This window comes from Aquarana catesbeiana, linkage group LG01 (assembly GCF_042186555.1).
Source record: "Aquarana catesbeiana isolate 2022-GZ linkage group LG01, ASM4218655v1, whole genome shotgun sequence".
Taxonomy (NCBI): Eukaryota; Metazoa; Chordata; class Amphibia; order Anura; family Ranidae; genus Aquarana; species Aquarana catesbeiana.
In genome coordinates this window covers 407,794,926-407,811,487 of record NC_133324.1, presented here as the reverse complement: position 1 = coordinate 407,811,487, position 16,562 = coordinate 407,794,926, and positions in this window count along the sequence as shown.

Sequence of the window (16,562 nt, the reverse complement as noted above, 5' to 3'; positions counted from 1 at the left end):
GTGTTGGTAGTGTAAATGTAAAAGTAGTGGCGCTTTTGTGCTCATACAAATATTATAAACCATGAAATAAATTCAACATAATATCCAAAATTATGAATACGTAACAGCAATCATGAATAAAGATCAATAGCATATTATGCAAACATAAAGTTCATAGGTGATAGATCCCAACCCCAAACAAATTGCTCCTATATATGGATAACTTCTAGTTCTTTCAACACAGGTGCTCAATAGGGTGGGACTTTAAAGGCAGAGATTGTGACACAATATTTAGGCCCCTTTCAGACGAACGATCTGTTCAGGTCCGCCTGTCAGTTTTTTAGGCGGACCTGAGCGGACCCTCCATAGACCTCTATGGAGCGTCGGATGTCAGTGGTGACATGTCCGCTGACATTCAACCCGCTCCGATCCGAAAAAGTGTAACGGAGGAAAAACCTACTTTTCCATCCGTTTTCGGATCGGATCGGGTGACGACAGACTCTACGGTCCGTCGTCATCCGATCCCCCATAGGGGGGGGCGGCACTGTGACAGGTCTGTCGCTGCACATGGAGCGATCCCCGCTAAGCAAGCGGATGTTCACGGGGTGGATCATCTCGAATCCGTCCCGTGTGAAAGGACCTATCAAAAATTATTCACATACAATTATATAAAAATGTTCAAATGTTTAGAGAAGCGTCGAACAACATAAATATAATTTACATGTCATAGACACAGTTCATGTGCACAATGAATATAATTCATATATATATATTTATATAATTGTATGTTTATAATTTTTGATACCTTTAACATTTCAATTTTAAATATTGTCTCACAATCTGTGCCCTTAAAGTCCCACCCTATGGGGAAAACCATAGTCTTATTGAATAGAGGGATGTTGGCCTCTTACTAGCAGATCCATTATACCTCCAATTTTTTGATATTTATCTATTTGGGTAGTAAATATCCTGTTCTCTCCCCGTTCGCACAGGAGGTTATCTGTCTAGTAATACAAAATAAGATATATACTTTTATTTATTTTTTCTGTTTTGATAGTATGGCAAACTTTAAAGGCAGAGATTGGGATAATCATATGACGGGCTACCTAGCCAATTTTGGACAGACTGAGCGTTTGGAACTTGACCTTACTTCGTTATTTTTTCGTCTGGGTATACTATTGGAAAAAAAAACGTCATTACATTGGCATAAACGTTTCTTTGAAAACTATATAAAAGGGGATATAAATCCCTTTGGCCTTAGAGTACAAATATTTCCCATATTTGAAAAAAAAAGTGATGCTGATTTTAAGATTGAGTGGGAAAAGACGCTCAACAAATGCTCTAAAGAGATGATGCTGCTATTAATAGCGGCCTATAAAAAAACTAGTGACTAGTGAAAAGTAGTGATCTAGACAAAGATCTGGATCAAACCATTGGGCTAATGCAACCTCTGAAAAATCAAGCATCATATATTAAAAGAGAAAAATCTACGATTGAACGTTTATATAATTTTAATAAGGATAATCTCATGAAAAAAGAAAAGAAAATGGTGAGAGATAGAACCGCGTTTAGGGAAGGTAAAGCCTATAAATGGCAATCTACTTACATTAGACCAAAAACAATATATCTAGAGGATATGGCAACAATATGTCCCAATATTTTTCTAATACCTTTCTCCCTTAACCACAATCTTCTTTCAGACAGAGAGTCAATGGACAATCCGAGACAGAGACATAATGAGGAACAGCAGGATCAGATCACTAAGAAGTCAATGTTAGAACATAACCAACAACCAACGCAGGACTCACACACTCTCGGGTGTTCTATATCGATGGTGGCAGGTAACTCACATATGGATGTGGTTAATTAATTATCTTCTATCTCTTCTTGTGAAGACATACATGAACACATCAATACACGCCACGCTGTAGATCGGAGGGACACCTCATCTACACCACACGCACCAATTTTTCAAAATTCTTCTTTTCAAAATCACCCAACCTTAAACACAACCAAAGGGAACAAAATAACAAATTCACAGACAATCACATCAAGGTTATTGGTGATGGACATACTGACACAGAGACTAAAATGAATATAGTTAACCTATCGTCACACATACTCACAACCCATGAAACTCGACTCCTTATGAAGGGAAGCTTGGGATTTTGTCCCAATGAGAACTTTGACAGACTCGATCTGGTCAAGGATCTCAACCTTTTCACATATAAGCCTCTACTAAAAAAACATGTACAACAAGAATAATGATACAACAACACAATTTAATAAAGATGAGAATAAAGCCATCGATCAACTCATTTCCGTCCTTGAGGAGAACGATCAAACAGATCTGATCGACTGTGTTGACATTGAAAAACTATTATCCAAATGTGGGAGAGAGTGTCCCGAAAATAAATCCAAACCAAAGTCTACATTAAAGAAAAAATTTGATCACTTCCCACCACCTAGTTCCAATTCAAACGTAGTAGCATTCCTAAAACTTGTATCCCGAGACCTTGATAAAATATCTGCCAAACCAGGGAACAAAGATACAGTAATTTGACACCCATGGAAAAACAAGCGCTAAAAGATCTGTCAAACAACTATTCCTTGGTGGTCAAACCATCCGATAAGGTTGGGAATATTGTCATTATGAATAATGACCAATACACAATGATGTGCAAAAAAATCCTAAAGAATAGAAATTGGTACCGTCCAATATCATTTGGTATGATAGACAAATTCAACACCAAATTCTACAATCTCGTGGCTGCAGCTTTCAGAAATGGCACTATCACTGCCAAAACATGGAATTTTAAATGCACAGAACATCCCAGAATTCCAACTTTTTATTCGCTCCCCAAAGTGCATAAAAACATCAACGACCCGCCAGGCCGTCTCATAATTTCTGGGAATGGCTCCTGTCACAGACCTAGCCAGAACAGAGGCTGTTGGAGAGGACTGTATGCAAGCCTGTTGCCCACCGATTATGGGCCCTAGCATTTGGGGGAATGGTGCTCTCTGTGAGCTGTATGCCTGGGGACCCTGGGGTTGGGTTACTTTGGATTCAGCTCCATGTCCCCCCAAAACACACAGACTCTGGAACCCATTATATGCCATATTAGAATGATAAGACTGAATTATACTGTTGGGACACATCCTGTGAGGAGATGCTAATGTCATCATCTCCACTCACCTGTCTGATGTCAGCTATAATGGGTTTAATGTAAATAAGTTTAGTCTAGGTTCTAAAGGTATTCAACTCATTGTTGTTTGTTCTAATTAACCCTGTGTTGATGTTTATGGTAATGTGTGTTAATTGAATGAGCTGATCACATTGTCCTCTATACAATGTAGGAGACAGGACGACTCCTATTGGAGCTCATGTTAATTAGGTTAATTAGGATATGTTTGTATTGGTAATTGTAATTAGCTCCAGCTATTGTGTTTATATTCCTGTGTGAAGCTCGGTGACCACAAGTCTGGGCAAAAGGTCATGTCTCAGCCACCTAGGCTGTATAAAGGATGAGATAATTAGCTCATGTTAATTAGGTTACGTTTGTATTGTTAGAGTAATCTTCGCCTGTGTATATAAGACTGTATTCTGGTTCTGAATAAAGTGAGTTCATGGTAGCAGTGAAGCAAGTGTCGCCTTGTCTTGATGCTCAGAGAGGTTGGAATATCTGTTATCTGTATACAGACTGGGAGGAAGTGGTATATGACGGAAGCACTCAAGCGGAGTGTGGGACGTTCCGTGACATTGGTGGCAAGCAGCGGGAAAGCTTCCTGAAGTCTGGGACATCCAAACTTCCATCTGGATCCAAGGTCCAGATAGCAGGAGAGGAGAGGTACAGATACCAGCCGCCATGGATGAGGAATTCAGAAGGAGGTTGCGAGAGATGCAGATACAGCACAGAGGACCAGTATCGGAGCAGGTCCTGCTGGGATGGTGTGATTCTATTCGCTGCAAACTCTGGAAGGAAGCGCTAGCCCGTGAGCAGCGACACCAGGGAAAAGTTCTCCCCTCCATCGAGGAAAGGTACTGGTCGCAGTACGGACTGCGGGTGCGGTTTTTGGGAGAAAAACCACACAAGAAGCAGACAGCTGAATTAAGCAGGCTGGTCTGGGCAGAGATAAAGCTGGATGAGAGCTACAGAGCCCTCCGGTGGCATGTATCCCAAGCATGTCCCTGGATAGCGGATGACAGCCCAACGGAAGGCTTAAGCTACGGCGGCTTGGGACTGTTGTTTGTGAAGCTGACAGGGGACCCTAACTTTGGGAGTGATTTGGAGCGGCGGGTGGACAAAATCATGGATTTCAGAGAAGGGCTACTGAACATTTCGGAAGTGCACTGGGCACAGGAAGATTTGGAGTTTCTGGCCGTTCAGGAATGGGAGCTAGAGATCGCCTACAGACGGCTGCTAGACATTGCTCAGTGCCAGGGCTGGGCTCCCTTTGCCTGGGACTATCAGGAAATACCAGCTGAAGATCTGGTAACTGAACAGAGGGTCCAAGACCTCTGTCCCACACTTTTACCAATTCCAGAGACTGGGGATTTAATAGACTTTTCTGTAGAGGAGGAACCACCTGGCAAACCCCCAGCAGAAGTGCTGGCAACCGGACAGAGGGTCCAAGACCTCTTCCCCACACCTGCAGCAATTGTGGAGGCTCAGGCTGAGAAGATGGCAATCACTTCCCAGCAGCAGATACAGGGGGAGAAGGGAGAGGAGGTGTGTGTTGTCCCTCCCCAACAGTTGGCCAGGGTGGAGGAAGTGGGCTTTCCTCCCCAGCAAAGATCCGTGTACCTGGGAGACAGTACCATCGACATGTCGTCCCAGCAGCCAGATGAGGGAATGGAAAAGGAAGCAGCCGGCTCACCTCCCCAATGGCAGCTACACAGTTTGGGAGTGGAGGAAGCCAGCCTCCTGCCCCAACAGTTAGCCGGAGCAGAGGATGCGGAGTCCCCAGCAGAAGTGCTGGCAACAGGGCAGAGTGCTACCAACCTCTGCCCAGCACCGGCAACAACTACAGAGTTCCAGGGAGGCGGGGCAGTCGGCCTCCCTCTCCAACAGTTAGCCGGAACAGATGGTGTGGGGTTTCCAGCAGAAGGGCTGGCAACAGGGCCGAGGACTGCTGGACTCTGCCCTCAACTAACAGAGGATGGATTTCCTGTGAAGGTGGATGGGACTTCAGTCTCCACATGTATACTCCAGGGATGCTGGGCAGTGGGCCCAGATCCCCAACAGCATGACAGAGTTAGCCCAGACACCCTGTCCTCTCTCCAGCGGCAGAAAGGATTCCAGGGAGAAAGGCCAGTCCAGGCCTCTCCCCAGCGGCAGATATGTTCTCTGAGAGAGGCAGAGGTTGGCTGGGTGAGTAATGCTTTGTTTGGAACAATTTATTTGGGGTACTGTGTGGGTACAGGCAGTAGAGGACTGGAGCTGTTTACTAACTTCGGAGTCAACCCGTCTGGGGTCTCCTCCTGTGTTAGTCTCCTGCCGAAAGGGGAGAAATGTCACAGACCTAGCCAGAACAGAGGCTGTTGGAGAGGACTGTATGCAAGCCTGTTGCCCACCGATTATGGGCCCTAGCATTTGGGGGAATGGTGCTCTCTGTGAGCTGTATGCCTGGGGACCCTGGGGTTGGGTTACTTTGGATTCAGCTCCATGTCCCCCCAAAACACACAGACTCTGGAACCCGTTATATGCCATATTAGAATGATAAGACTGAATTATACTGTTGGGACACATCCTGTGAGGAGATGCTAATGTCATCATCTCCACTCACCTGTCTGATGTCAGCTATAATGGGTTTAATGTAAATAAGTTTAGTCTAGGTTCTAAAGGTATTCAACTCATTGTTGTTTGTTCTAATTAACCCTGTGTTGATGTTTATGGTAATGTGTGTTAATTGAATGAGCTGATCACATTGTCCTCTATACAATGTAGGAGACAGGACGACTCCTATTGGAGCTCATGTTAATTAGGTTAATTAGGATATGTTTGTATTGGTAATTGTAATTAGCTCCAGCTATTGTGTTTATATTCCTGTGTGAAGCTCGGTGACCACAAGTCTGGGCAAAAGGTCATGTCTCAGCCACCTAGGCTGTATAAAGGATGAGATAATTAGCTCATGTTAATTAGGTTACGTTTGTATTGTTAGAGTAATCTTCGCCTGTGTATATAAGACTGTATTCTGGTTCTGAATAAAGTGAGTTCATGGTAGCAGTGAAGCAAGTGTCGCCTTGTCTTGATGCTCAGAGAGGTTGGAATATCTGTTATCTGTATACAGACTGGGAGGAAGTGGTATATGACGGAAGCACTCAAGCGGAGTGTGGGACGTTCCGTGACATTAAATTCTACAATCTCGTGGCTGCAGCTTTCAGAAATGGCACTATCACTGCCAAAACATGGAATTTTAAATGCACAGAACATCCCAGAATTCCAACTTTTTATTCGCTCCCCAAAGTGCATAAAAACATCAACGACCCGCCAGGCCGTCTCATAATTTCTGGGAATGGCTCCATTGTTGAAAATTTGAGTTGCCTGATAGATGAGCATCTGAGGCCCCATGTGAATAGCCTTCATTCATATGTTAAGGATACTATACATTTCCTTAAAATTCTGGACAGTCTATACATACCTGAACATGCAACCCTGGTCACCATTGATGTGGAGGCCCTATATAGTTCGATCCCCCACTCCTTGCAGCTATCCACCATATTCTGTCCCAACAGGTGGAGGATGAATGGCCCTACAGTGAATTTATCGTCCAATCACTTGAGTTTATTCCCAATCACAATTTCTTCTCCTTTGATGGCTCCCACTACCTCCAGGTACGAGGGGTGGTGATGGGGACATGTTGTTGTATGCCAACCTGTACCTGGAGAAGTGGGAACGTGCACTCATGGCTGATGAACAGTTAACGATGTATACTGACCACATTATTATGTGGTACAGATATATCGATGACATATTCATGATTTAGGATGACCACACTGAGTTATTCCCTATCTTCTTGGAAAGACTCAATAGAAATCAATTCAGTCTGGCTTTTACCATGTCCCATCACTCATGTGAGGTGACGTTTTTGGATGTCACCGTTCTCCACAGTGAGGATGGTGTCATTACAACTCGCTTCTTTCGTAAACCGACAGTAGGCAACTCCATCTTACATGCCTCCGGTTTTCACCCACGGCCCATAATGATGTCAATACCGTTTAGCCAATATCTTCAAACTAGACGAAATTGCTCAGATGAAAAAACCTTTCAAATAGAAGCCAAAATCTTACAAACAAGACTCTTAGAAAGGGGATATTCCAAATCATGCCTCAAAAAAGCCTATAAAAGGGCAATGGAAAAAACTAGTAGTTAACTACTATACAGCAATAGGAGAGCTAAACAATCAGAGGATACAACCAGAATTATAGTAAAGTATTTCAACCAACATACGAAAATTCAAAATACAATTCAGAAATATTGGCATCTCCTATCCATGGTGCAGACAATAAGTGTAGCGCTAAAAATTAATATATGAGTGAAAACATATAAATAAAATACAAAAACCTGTATGCATCCAGAACGCCTCAATCACGAGAGCGGGATGGGTGCAAAAAATAAGTGAACAATAAATGTAATATACAACTAAATGAACTCAAAAAAGTTGTGAAGTAATGATAAAAGCATAAAAAAAGGGGAAAAAGAGTCCACAGGTGAAGTGTAGAGTGTCCAATGGTGGGGAGACTTTCTCTTCAATCTTCAACTGAAGTGAAAAATGCACCAATAAACAGGGGGAGACCTTCAGATAGAAGGATGGGTACTCTTACCGGATTAGTTGGACGCAAATACCGTACGGCAGTGCGTCTATAAGGCTATGGGATACTAGATCCCCAGTGGTGATGCCAAACTGGATGGTCTCCTATAGGCCACAAACTCCAATCTGCACGAGGTTGGGTGATGGTTGGAACGAAGGTTTCCAAGGCTTAACGACCGCCAAACCGGTCCAAAAATGAAGGTGGTCCAAAGGTGGTCAAGAGTGCTCCAGCATGAGGAAACAAAAGAAAAAGGGACTCCACATGGTGTAGGTCAACCAAGGTAGGTTTATTGAAGGTAAAATGCCATATAAAAAAGGTGATCACAAAAAATATAAAATGGCATTGTGGGAAGCAGGAGGTGCTGGTCCGATGCGTTTCGACTAACAAGTCTTCCACAGGGGCATATCCTCCTCGAGACCCTATTTAATAGAGGTAAGATACCATTCACCTCTATGGCGTTTGGACACACACACTAAAACTGGATACAAGACATACCCGCACTGAACTCTCAGACAACCTATGTTTCAGGTAAGTCCTCGTCTCTGCTGGATGGACTAAGATAAATATACTGCTAAGCTCTACTCTCTATGGAGGATACTCCTATACATATTGTTTGTACTTTTACTTTTTTAGATGGCCATTGTCCGCTGCCTATAAAAAGAGTGACATAGAAACAACAGGACCTCTATGAGGCTCTGGCATCAACCACTACCTCTATATTGCATCTTTGCAAACCTTGTCAGGACCAAATACCGACGTAGAAGTGTTTTATCATTCTCTTCAATTAATATTGTATTGATAGATATTTTGGATAAAGCATAGGCAATATCTTGCCAATCCAATAATTCCAACGTGGTATTCAAGTCCCGCTCCCATTGAGTCATGTAAGGGAGCTTAGCATTTGGGTCAGTAAGAGTAGTATATATTGTAGATATCCCTTCATTTGACAAGATAGTTCAAAATTTGTAAGTATAAGGGGTCTAACAGGTAAGTTTAGATCCTACATAAGAAAGAATCTGATTATATCTAAATAGTTCTCCAAAGGGTATCTGAAATGTATCTTAAAATATTGCAACAAGTGTGACTGATCCCCATTAAGGTAGTCTCCTATCCTAATGCCGCGTACACACGAGCGGACTTTCCGGCAGACTTGGTCCAGCGGACCAGACTCCGTTGGACAATTCGATCGTGTGTGGGCTCCAGAAGACTTTTTTTCCCCAAAAGTCCGACGGACCTATAAATAAAACATGTTTCTAATCTGTCCGACGGACTTGGCTTTCTAGCGTGCAAACCGCTCGTCTGTGTGCTATTCCGACGGACCAAAAATGACACATGCTCTGAAGCAAGTACAAGACGGAAGCGCTCGGTCTGGTAAAACTAGCCTTCATATTGAAGCTAGCACATTCCTCATGCTGCTAATTCTGCGATCTTTTAATACAGTGCATTCTTTTTTTCTTTATGAAGTTGTTTTGCTGCTTATATTCACACAGAGTTCTCACAAACTTCTTTCTTCATTATTTATCCTCATGTCATGACTAATATTCTAGTTTTTAAAAGCCAGATCTCCATAAATAATGTTTACAATTCTTTTTTAGACTCATCTTTTATAATTTTATATTTCAACAATATATATTTTCCAATTTGTTAAAAATTTAAAAAAAATTCTCAAGATTTCCATTTTTTATTTTTTTTTGTATTTTCAAGTTACCACAATAATATTATCATCTTGTATTTTTTATGAACCTTAATGAGGTTGGTGTCCCTTGTTAATACGACAAAAGGCAAATTCATTTAGCACTACAAGTGCTAAAGTGCACTGGAAATTGCACTGAAAGAGCACTTGGAAGTGCAGTCGCTGTGGATCCGAGGGGCACAGTCAAGGAAACTAAAAAAACAGCATTTTAGCTTGCACATGATTGGATGCTAAAATCAGCAGAGCTTCCCCTAGTTTCAGATCTTTCCCTCAGATTTACAGCAACTGCACTTCCAACAAGTGCACTTGCAGTGCAATTTCAAGTGCACTTTGCACTTGTAGTTTGCACTTGTATTGCAAAATGAATTTGCCTTTTGTAAATAACCCCCATAGTCTTTTAGACATGTGCCTGCCTACTCACAAACAAACTGTTCTTTTTGAATAAAAACACATATAATTTTTTTTTGTTTAAAGAAAATAGCCATTTATTCTGGTTAACAAAATAAAGAGGAAGGAAACACTGGAGACACTTTTGGAATTTGTGAAGCCTTTTGTCCACCAGGGCACACATCAAGTCATTGGAAAACAAAATTGGGATCTTACGGAGTCCATATAATAGGGAGCACAATCTGTGTCTTCTGTCAGACCAGACTGAAGCCAGGCAATCACTTTCGACTCTTCCATAGAGCCTTCCCTCCACGCTGCCCTGCAGCCTTTCCTCCACGCTTCTCTGCAGCCTTCCTTGGAGGCTGTGCCTCTGGTGATGTACTTGTGGCAGGAGGAGTAGGGACTTCATCATAAATATGGCTGGTTTTAGTAAGCTGGCCCCTCAACCCCTTCTGAAGGGCCTCATAAAAAATCCCCTCACAGAGGAGGTGTTGGTCCTTCTCCAGTTCCATCAAACTGGTGGCCAAATATGTACCATAGGCCTCTTCAGCCTTGGGGGGGGGTTACTGATGATTTTGGTTGCTTCCTGAATGAAGGCAAGTGATTGCACCTCTGTTCTGGTCATCTTCCTTGGTCTATTGGTGGGCAGGCGGAGGGGAGGCACCTGGCATTCTGTGAGGCTCCTACTGGGCCCAGCCACCTCCTTCCTGCCACTGGGCACAGCCTCCTCCTCTCTACCACTGGGCATGGCCTCCTCCTCTCTACCACTGGGCACGGCCTCCTCCTGGCTGAGCTCACCCTGTGTATAAAAAAAGGGACATAGTTGTATTTTGGCTTCATCAATCACACACAATTTTCAGCTCATGACTTGCAAATTTAATTTTAAACAAATAGAAAAGACTATCATTTTGACCCCACCATTTTTCTAGCTGTTCACCAATATTTGAACAACATTTTTGGCCACTACTGTCTAGTGATATGTATACATAATAATTTTTGTGAGGAAATCATTGATTTGTAAGCAATTCACACATTTTAGTTTACATCATTACTATTCAGACAATCAATAATTACAAAACAAAAAGTATACTTGGCTCCCGCAGGGCGCATCCACTTCTTCAAGGATGAAAGGGCCCCGTTCTTCCTGGGACGCCTCAGCTGGGGCGATTGCCTGGCTTCTGTCTGGTCATCCAGAAAACACAGTTTTGGGTAGTACCACAGCTTGGGGACATAAACCTTGTCTGCTGCTGCTCCTGATTTGAGGGACTCCTGTATCTTCTTCTGCTCCCGCCTGTACAAGATCCCAATTTTATTGTCCACTAACCTAATGTCTGCCTGGGGGACTCTAGTCTTTACAAACTCCAGAAGTATCCCCAGTGTTGCCTGCCTTGCTTGCTTATTGAAATACAAGGGGTGCTTGACCTCCCACAGGTTTCGGTTAGCTTGATATAGGTCAATAAAATGCCTCAAAAAATCTTCCTCCTTAAAGGGATTCATTTTTTCTGAAAGACAATATACAAGAGAAAAACAGTAATGTCAGTCCAAACTCCCAGTATTATCTTTATCCCAATATAGGGCACACACACACACACACACACACACAGAACACACACACGTTTAAATCTTACCTTCGTTTATGACGCTCGCTACATCCGTTCGGACATATGTAGGCCAGCGCACTAGCTTTATATACACTGCGCATGTGTCATGCTCCGCCTGCGTCGCCCGCGTCGCCCGCCCCTGACGTTCTTTATGACGAAGTTTCCCCGCCCCTTCTCTGTCCGTTGCGCAGTGGGAGTATATAGATAAAGATGGCGGAGACATTATTAGGAACTAGTGCGGAGGAAAGCCCGGAGCCCCAAACATCCAGATCCAGGAGGAGATATAAGGCCACCAACGTGGCCTTTGAAGAAATGGTGGAGATGGTGGCCATATTGAGGAGGGAGGACTATGATGGCAAAAATGGTCCGTGCACCAGACCCAATTTGCGGAAGGACCAAATAATGTCCTCAGTTGTCACCACTCTGGAGCAGCAATTTGGGATACAACGGGCTAAAGACCAATTGAGAAAGCGCTGGTCTGACCTGAAAACAAGGGAGCCAGAACAATATCGCAGAATCAAGAAGGTGCTTTAAAAAAGTAAGTACTTGTCGTGTGTTCTTATTGAGATACTTAACTTGCATGCTGATCCATATATGCTTTTCGTTTATACTGTTGAACGATGCGATCATTCGTAAATATCGTTCTTTAGAAAATACATATGATTCTAACTAAATGTCGTTCGTTTGCCAATAAATACGATGGTACAGGGCTCTACCTGCATTTTGGTCTTGATAATTTGTCTTAGTAAAAGAAGTTTAGGATATTGTTGTGTAGATGTGTTTGAAACTGGAATGCTTTGAAAAAATTATTCAGTGTAATGTAAGGACAGGACACAGCAGCTGTTTCCACATCTGGACTCAGGAGCACTAGTGTACTGTGGGACACCAGAGAACATTTTTTAGGGTAATCCACATAGGGGCTCCAGGGGATACTTGAGGTGTCTTCATCTGTGAAACTTGGCCAAAAAAGGTAAGTATTGCAGTTTGGTTAAAAGGGAATTTGACAAACAGACAATTGTACACCACTTCAAAGCAAGGTTTCATATTCCTATTTCTGGACTCAAATATCAGTGTGCTAAATATACCTTTTGTTTCATTCTCATAGGGAAGAAAAGACTCAGTCAGAGGATCCCAGGACTCCCCAAACTCACCAGCCTGATTGGGTAATTAGCCCAAGCTGAAGCCCAAGCCCACCCGACAATCTGGAGGAAGGAGAGGTGGAGGAAGTGGCGAGATTTGCACCCCACCAGGTGAGTGTCTGACACCCCAGCTTAAGGTAATCTATTTATGCCTGCATATTTCTAAATACATATTTTTCCTCAAATTTTAGGTGATGTTCTGGTTGTGGAAGGCCAAGCGGCGGACCCATTTAACACAGACAGTGCACAAAGACTACTTGGGCAGATAATGGTCTGGAATGGCCACATTGATGCAATGCGCAATCAACTAGACAGCATGAGAAATCAGCTGGACAGCATGCAACAGGAAATGAAGAACATGATTGATGTTTTGGGGAGAATATAATCCCTTTTCCCTAAAACATCAATCATGTTCTTCATTTCAGTTTTAAATGTGAACATTGTTATGTTTTTCTAGTTGTAAAATAGTAAAAGCCAAATTTTGCAGATGCACATGGTGTGTCAACATGTGCTATCTGCCATCAGGGGATCTCAATGTATGCATTATGTGTTTGCAACCCCTTCCTCATAATGCTAGTTTGTGAGAGGAAGGGATTGCACCCACAAAACACGTCCATTGATCCCCCATGATGGGAGATAGCACATGCTGACATTACCCATTTGGACTCCCAATTTGTGTGCAACTGCAAAATTTGGCTTTTAAATGGATGACATCACCAGCACATTTTATTACATGTTGAACTCAGTAAGTTCCAGTGTTGTGTCTTTTTTTGTGTGTGAAAAAACCCTGTTTTAAAAACAAAAATTTTATTATAATAAAAATATTTCAAATGCAGAAAATACCGAAAAAAAAAATTATAATATAGTTACCCAAAAAAAAAAAAAAACAACAAATTTATATTGAGTAAAAAAGTAAAAAACAAGAAAAAAAAATTTGAATGACCGTTTAAAAAAATGCACGTTTGAATGTGCGCACAGTAAAAAATTTAAACGACAACAATGTGTGTGGCTTCTTCTTTCAATACTCAGTACCAGTTTTGGAATTCATTTTGTGTTTACAGTGACAAAGGGCCTTATTTACTAAAGGGAAATGCACTTGGCATTACAAGTGCACTAGGAGAACCTAGGAGACAGCCAAAAATAAAAGCAAACAAGAATAAAAACAAGAGATTTTATCCTAAAATTTTTTTTTTAATTATTATTTTAAAGTTTAAATATGTTCTGGCATTGCAATGGCTCCCCTACCATTAAAATAATTGACATATCTGTCCAGCACTTGACGGGCGGTTTGGGGGGCCAAGCCAGTATCCAGACCTGTGAGTACAGATTCTGCACTAAGTCTGGCCTCAGGCCCAATAGAAGTTATATAGGTTTGTGAATGTCTTCTTAAAAAATTATGTAGTACGCAACAAGACATGATGATATGATTTATTTTATAGTCTGCCATATTGATGGCTGAGAGAAACAAATGGAACCGGCTGGCCATAATCCCGAAGGCATTCTCCAAAACTCTTCTCGCTCTGGCCAGCCGGTAGTTAAATACCCTCCTCTCCGGGGTGAGGGTCTTTTGGGGGAATGGCCTTATCAGGTGCTCGCCAAGACCGAAGGCTTCATCTGCGATGAATATAGAGGGGAGTCCCTCAACGTTCTCGGCATCAGGTGGCAATCCCAGGCCACCAGTCTGGAGACGCTGGCAGAACTCGGTCTGGGCGAAGACTCCTCCATCCGACATCCGGCCGTTCTTCCTCACGTCCACGTACATAAAATCATATTGTGCCGATACCACCGCCATCAATACTACACTATTAAACCCCTTGTAATTGAAGTAGTAAGACCCCAAATGGGGTGGTGGCACAATGTGAACATGCTTCCCATCGGTTGCCCCTACACAGTTGGGAACGTCCCAACAGTCAGCGAACTGGGAGGCCACAGTCTGCCATTCCTGTGGCGTGGAAGGAAACTGTGGAATCAAACAATAAAAAAAAAAATATCAGTACTTTTAAACATAACTTTGCAAGCAGATTACACAAAAACATTCTTGCACAACAGCAGTATAACATTTTTTAGAAGTAGTATTTTAAAAAACCTAAACTATAAGGCCCACTTATAAGATTTCTCACTCCCTCTGATGGCCCATTATTCAAATTGTATGGGGGGGTGGGGGAGGGTTCTAATTTAGTTGAAGACCACACATTACATTTGGAGACATTTGAGGGGGTGGGGAGGGTCCTAATTTAGCTGAAGACCACACATTACATTTGGAGACATTTGAGGGGGTGGGGAGGGTAGAGCAGTACAATGGAGCTGACAATATACATTGTTAAAGGGACTAGGCTATAGGTGTATATGGGCCCAGGATTGTATGCTGGGGAGGTTAGTGAAGGCAAATATGCATGTAGGCCAAAAAAGGATTGAAAAAAATAAAAACATGCATGCATGCATGAAGATAAAGGGGACATTCACAGCATATTTCAATCATGGTAATTAGGTAATGATGAAATTAATACAATACATTAGCAAACATTAAATACATATAATGTCATGTTAAAGGATAAAACTTACCTAAATATAGTTCTTCTGCAGGACCTGAATAATGGCAGAACAGGTCTCTGGGATAATGATCCCCAGAGCCTGGGGGGAGATGCCTGTGGAGAACTTAAGGTCCTGAAGGTTTCTCCCAGTCGCCAAGCAACGTAATGTGGCAATTAGCCTCTGCTCCGCAGTGATGGCTTGCCGCATGCAGGTATCCTGCCTGCTGATATAAGGGGTCAGTAAAGCCAGCAGACGTTGAAAAATGGGGTCCGTCATTCTGAGATAATTCCTGAAATCCTCAGGATTATTCTCACGGATCTCACGGAGCAAAGGCATGTGCGAGAATTGGTCACGCTGGCGCAGCCAATTCTTCATCCATGAACTCCTCCTCGCCCTGTTCATGGACTGGGCTCGGGTCAAAGTATGAACCCCAACACCAAGCCCCCACACAGCACAAACTTGAGAACGAGTACGTCCACGCACCATGGCTTCAAAACGGTCGGCTGGTCAAACAAACAAACTTAAACAAACGCACTGAGCAACAGCAAGACCTATGAAGAGCGACCTAAAGATCAGGAATGAGCGGACCAGAAAGGCCTGCTATACAGGTTACGAACTGACCAACACGCACTGAAAACCAGATACAGACCTCACAAACACAAACTGAACCGCAGAAAACAAGCAAAATAAGCTGAAGTCTGAAAAGCGCGAATCGTCTCTAACCAAACTTCTACTAACACGCGCTAAACACGAGATTAGCAGAAGGAGCCCAAAGGGTGGCGTACTGGGGCATGAACTTCCTTTTTCTAGTCCCGTCGTACGTGCTGTACGTCACCGCGTTCGAAACCACCGGACTTTTGGAGTGATCGTGTGTGTCCAAGTCCGTCCGTTTATAAGTCCGGCGGACCTACGCTACAAAGTCCGTTGGAAAGACCGTCGGACCTAGTCTGTCGAAAAGCCCTTTGTTGAGCCACTATAGGAAGAGCATTGGAGTCAATCCAGGAGAGAACTCAGGGTTAAAGAATATGGGAGCTAGTGGGGTATGTGGGGAGGACAGAGGTTTGCGATGTTATACTCTATCCCTGACCGCTAGCGAGTGAGACAGGGTAGGACACAAAATAGGAGGGTGAAGACAGTTAGGGATCCACATTAGAGAACCTATGGCGAAAGGGTGGCAAGAAATAGCCTCAATAGAGACCCTGAGGGGTGTAGATCCCTTGGCCATTGTGTAAGAAAGCTGAGTTATTTGAGCCACTTGATAATAAGCTTGTAAATTAGGGAGGCCAAGCTCACCAGATGGTTTTGAGACATACAGTGTCATTTTATTCATTCGAAGTTTCTTATTGCTCCAAATAAACCGAAGGACATCTGATTGTAGTCGCTGTATATCTCCCCTCAGAACCCCAATCGGTAAAGTC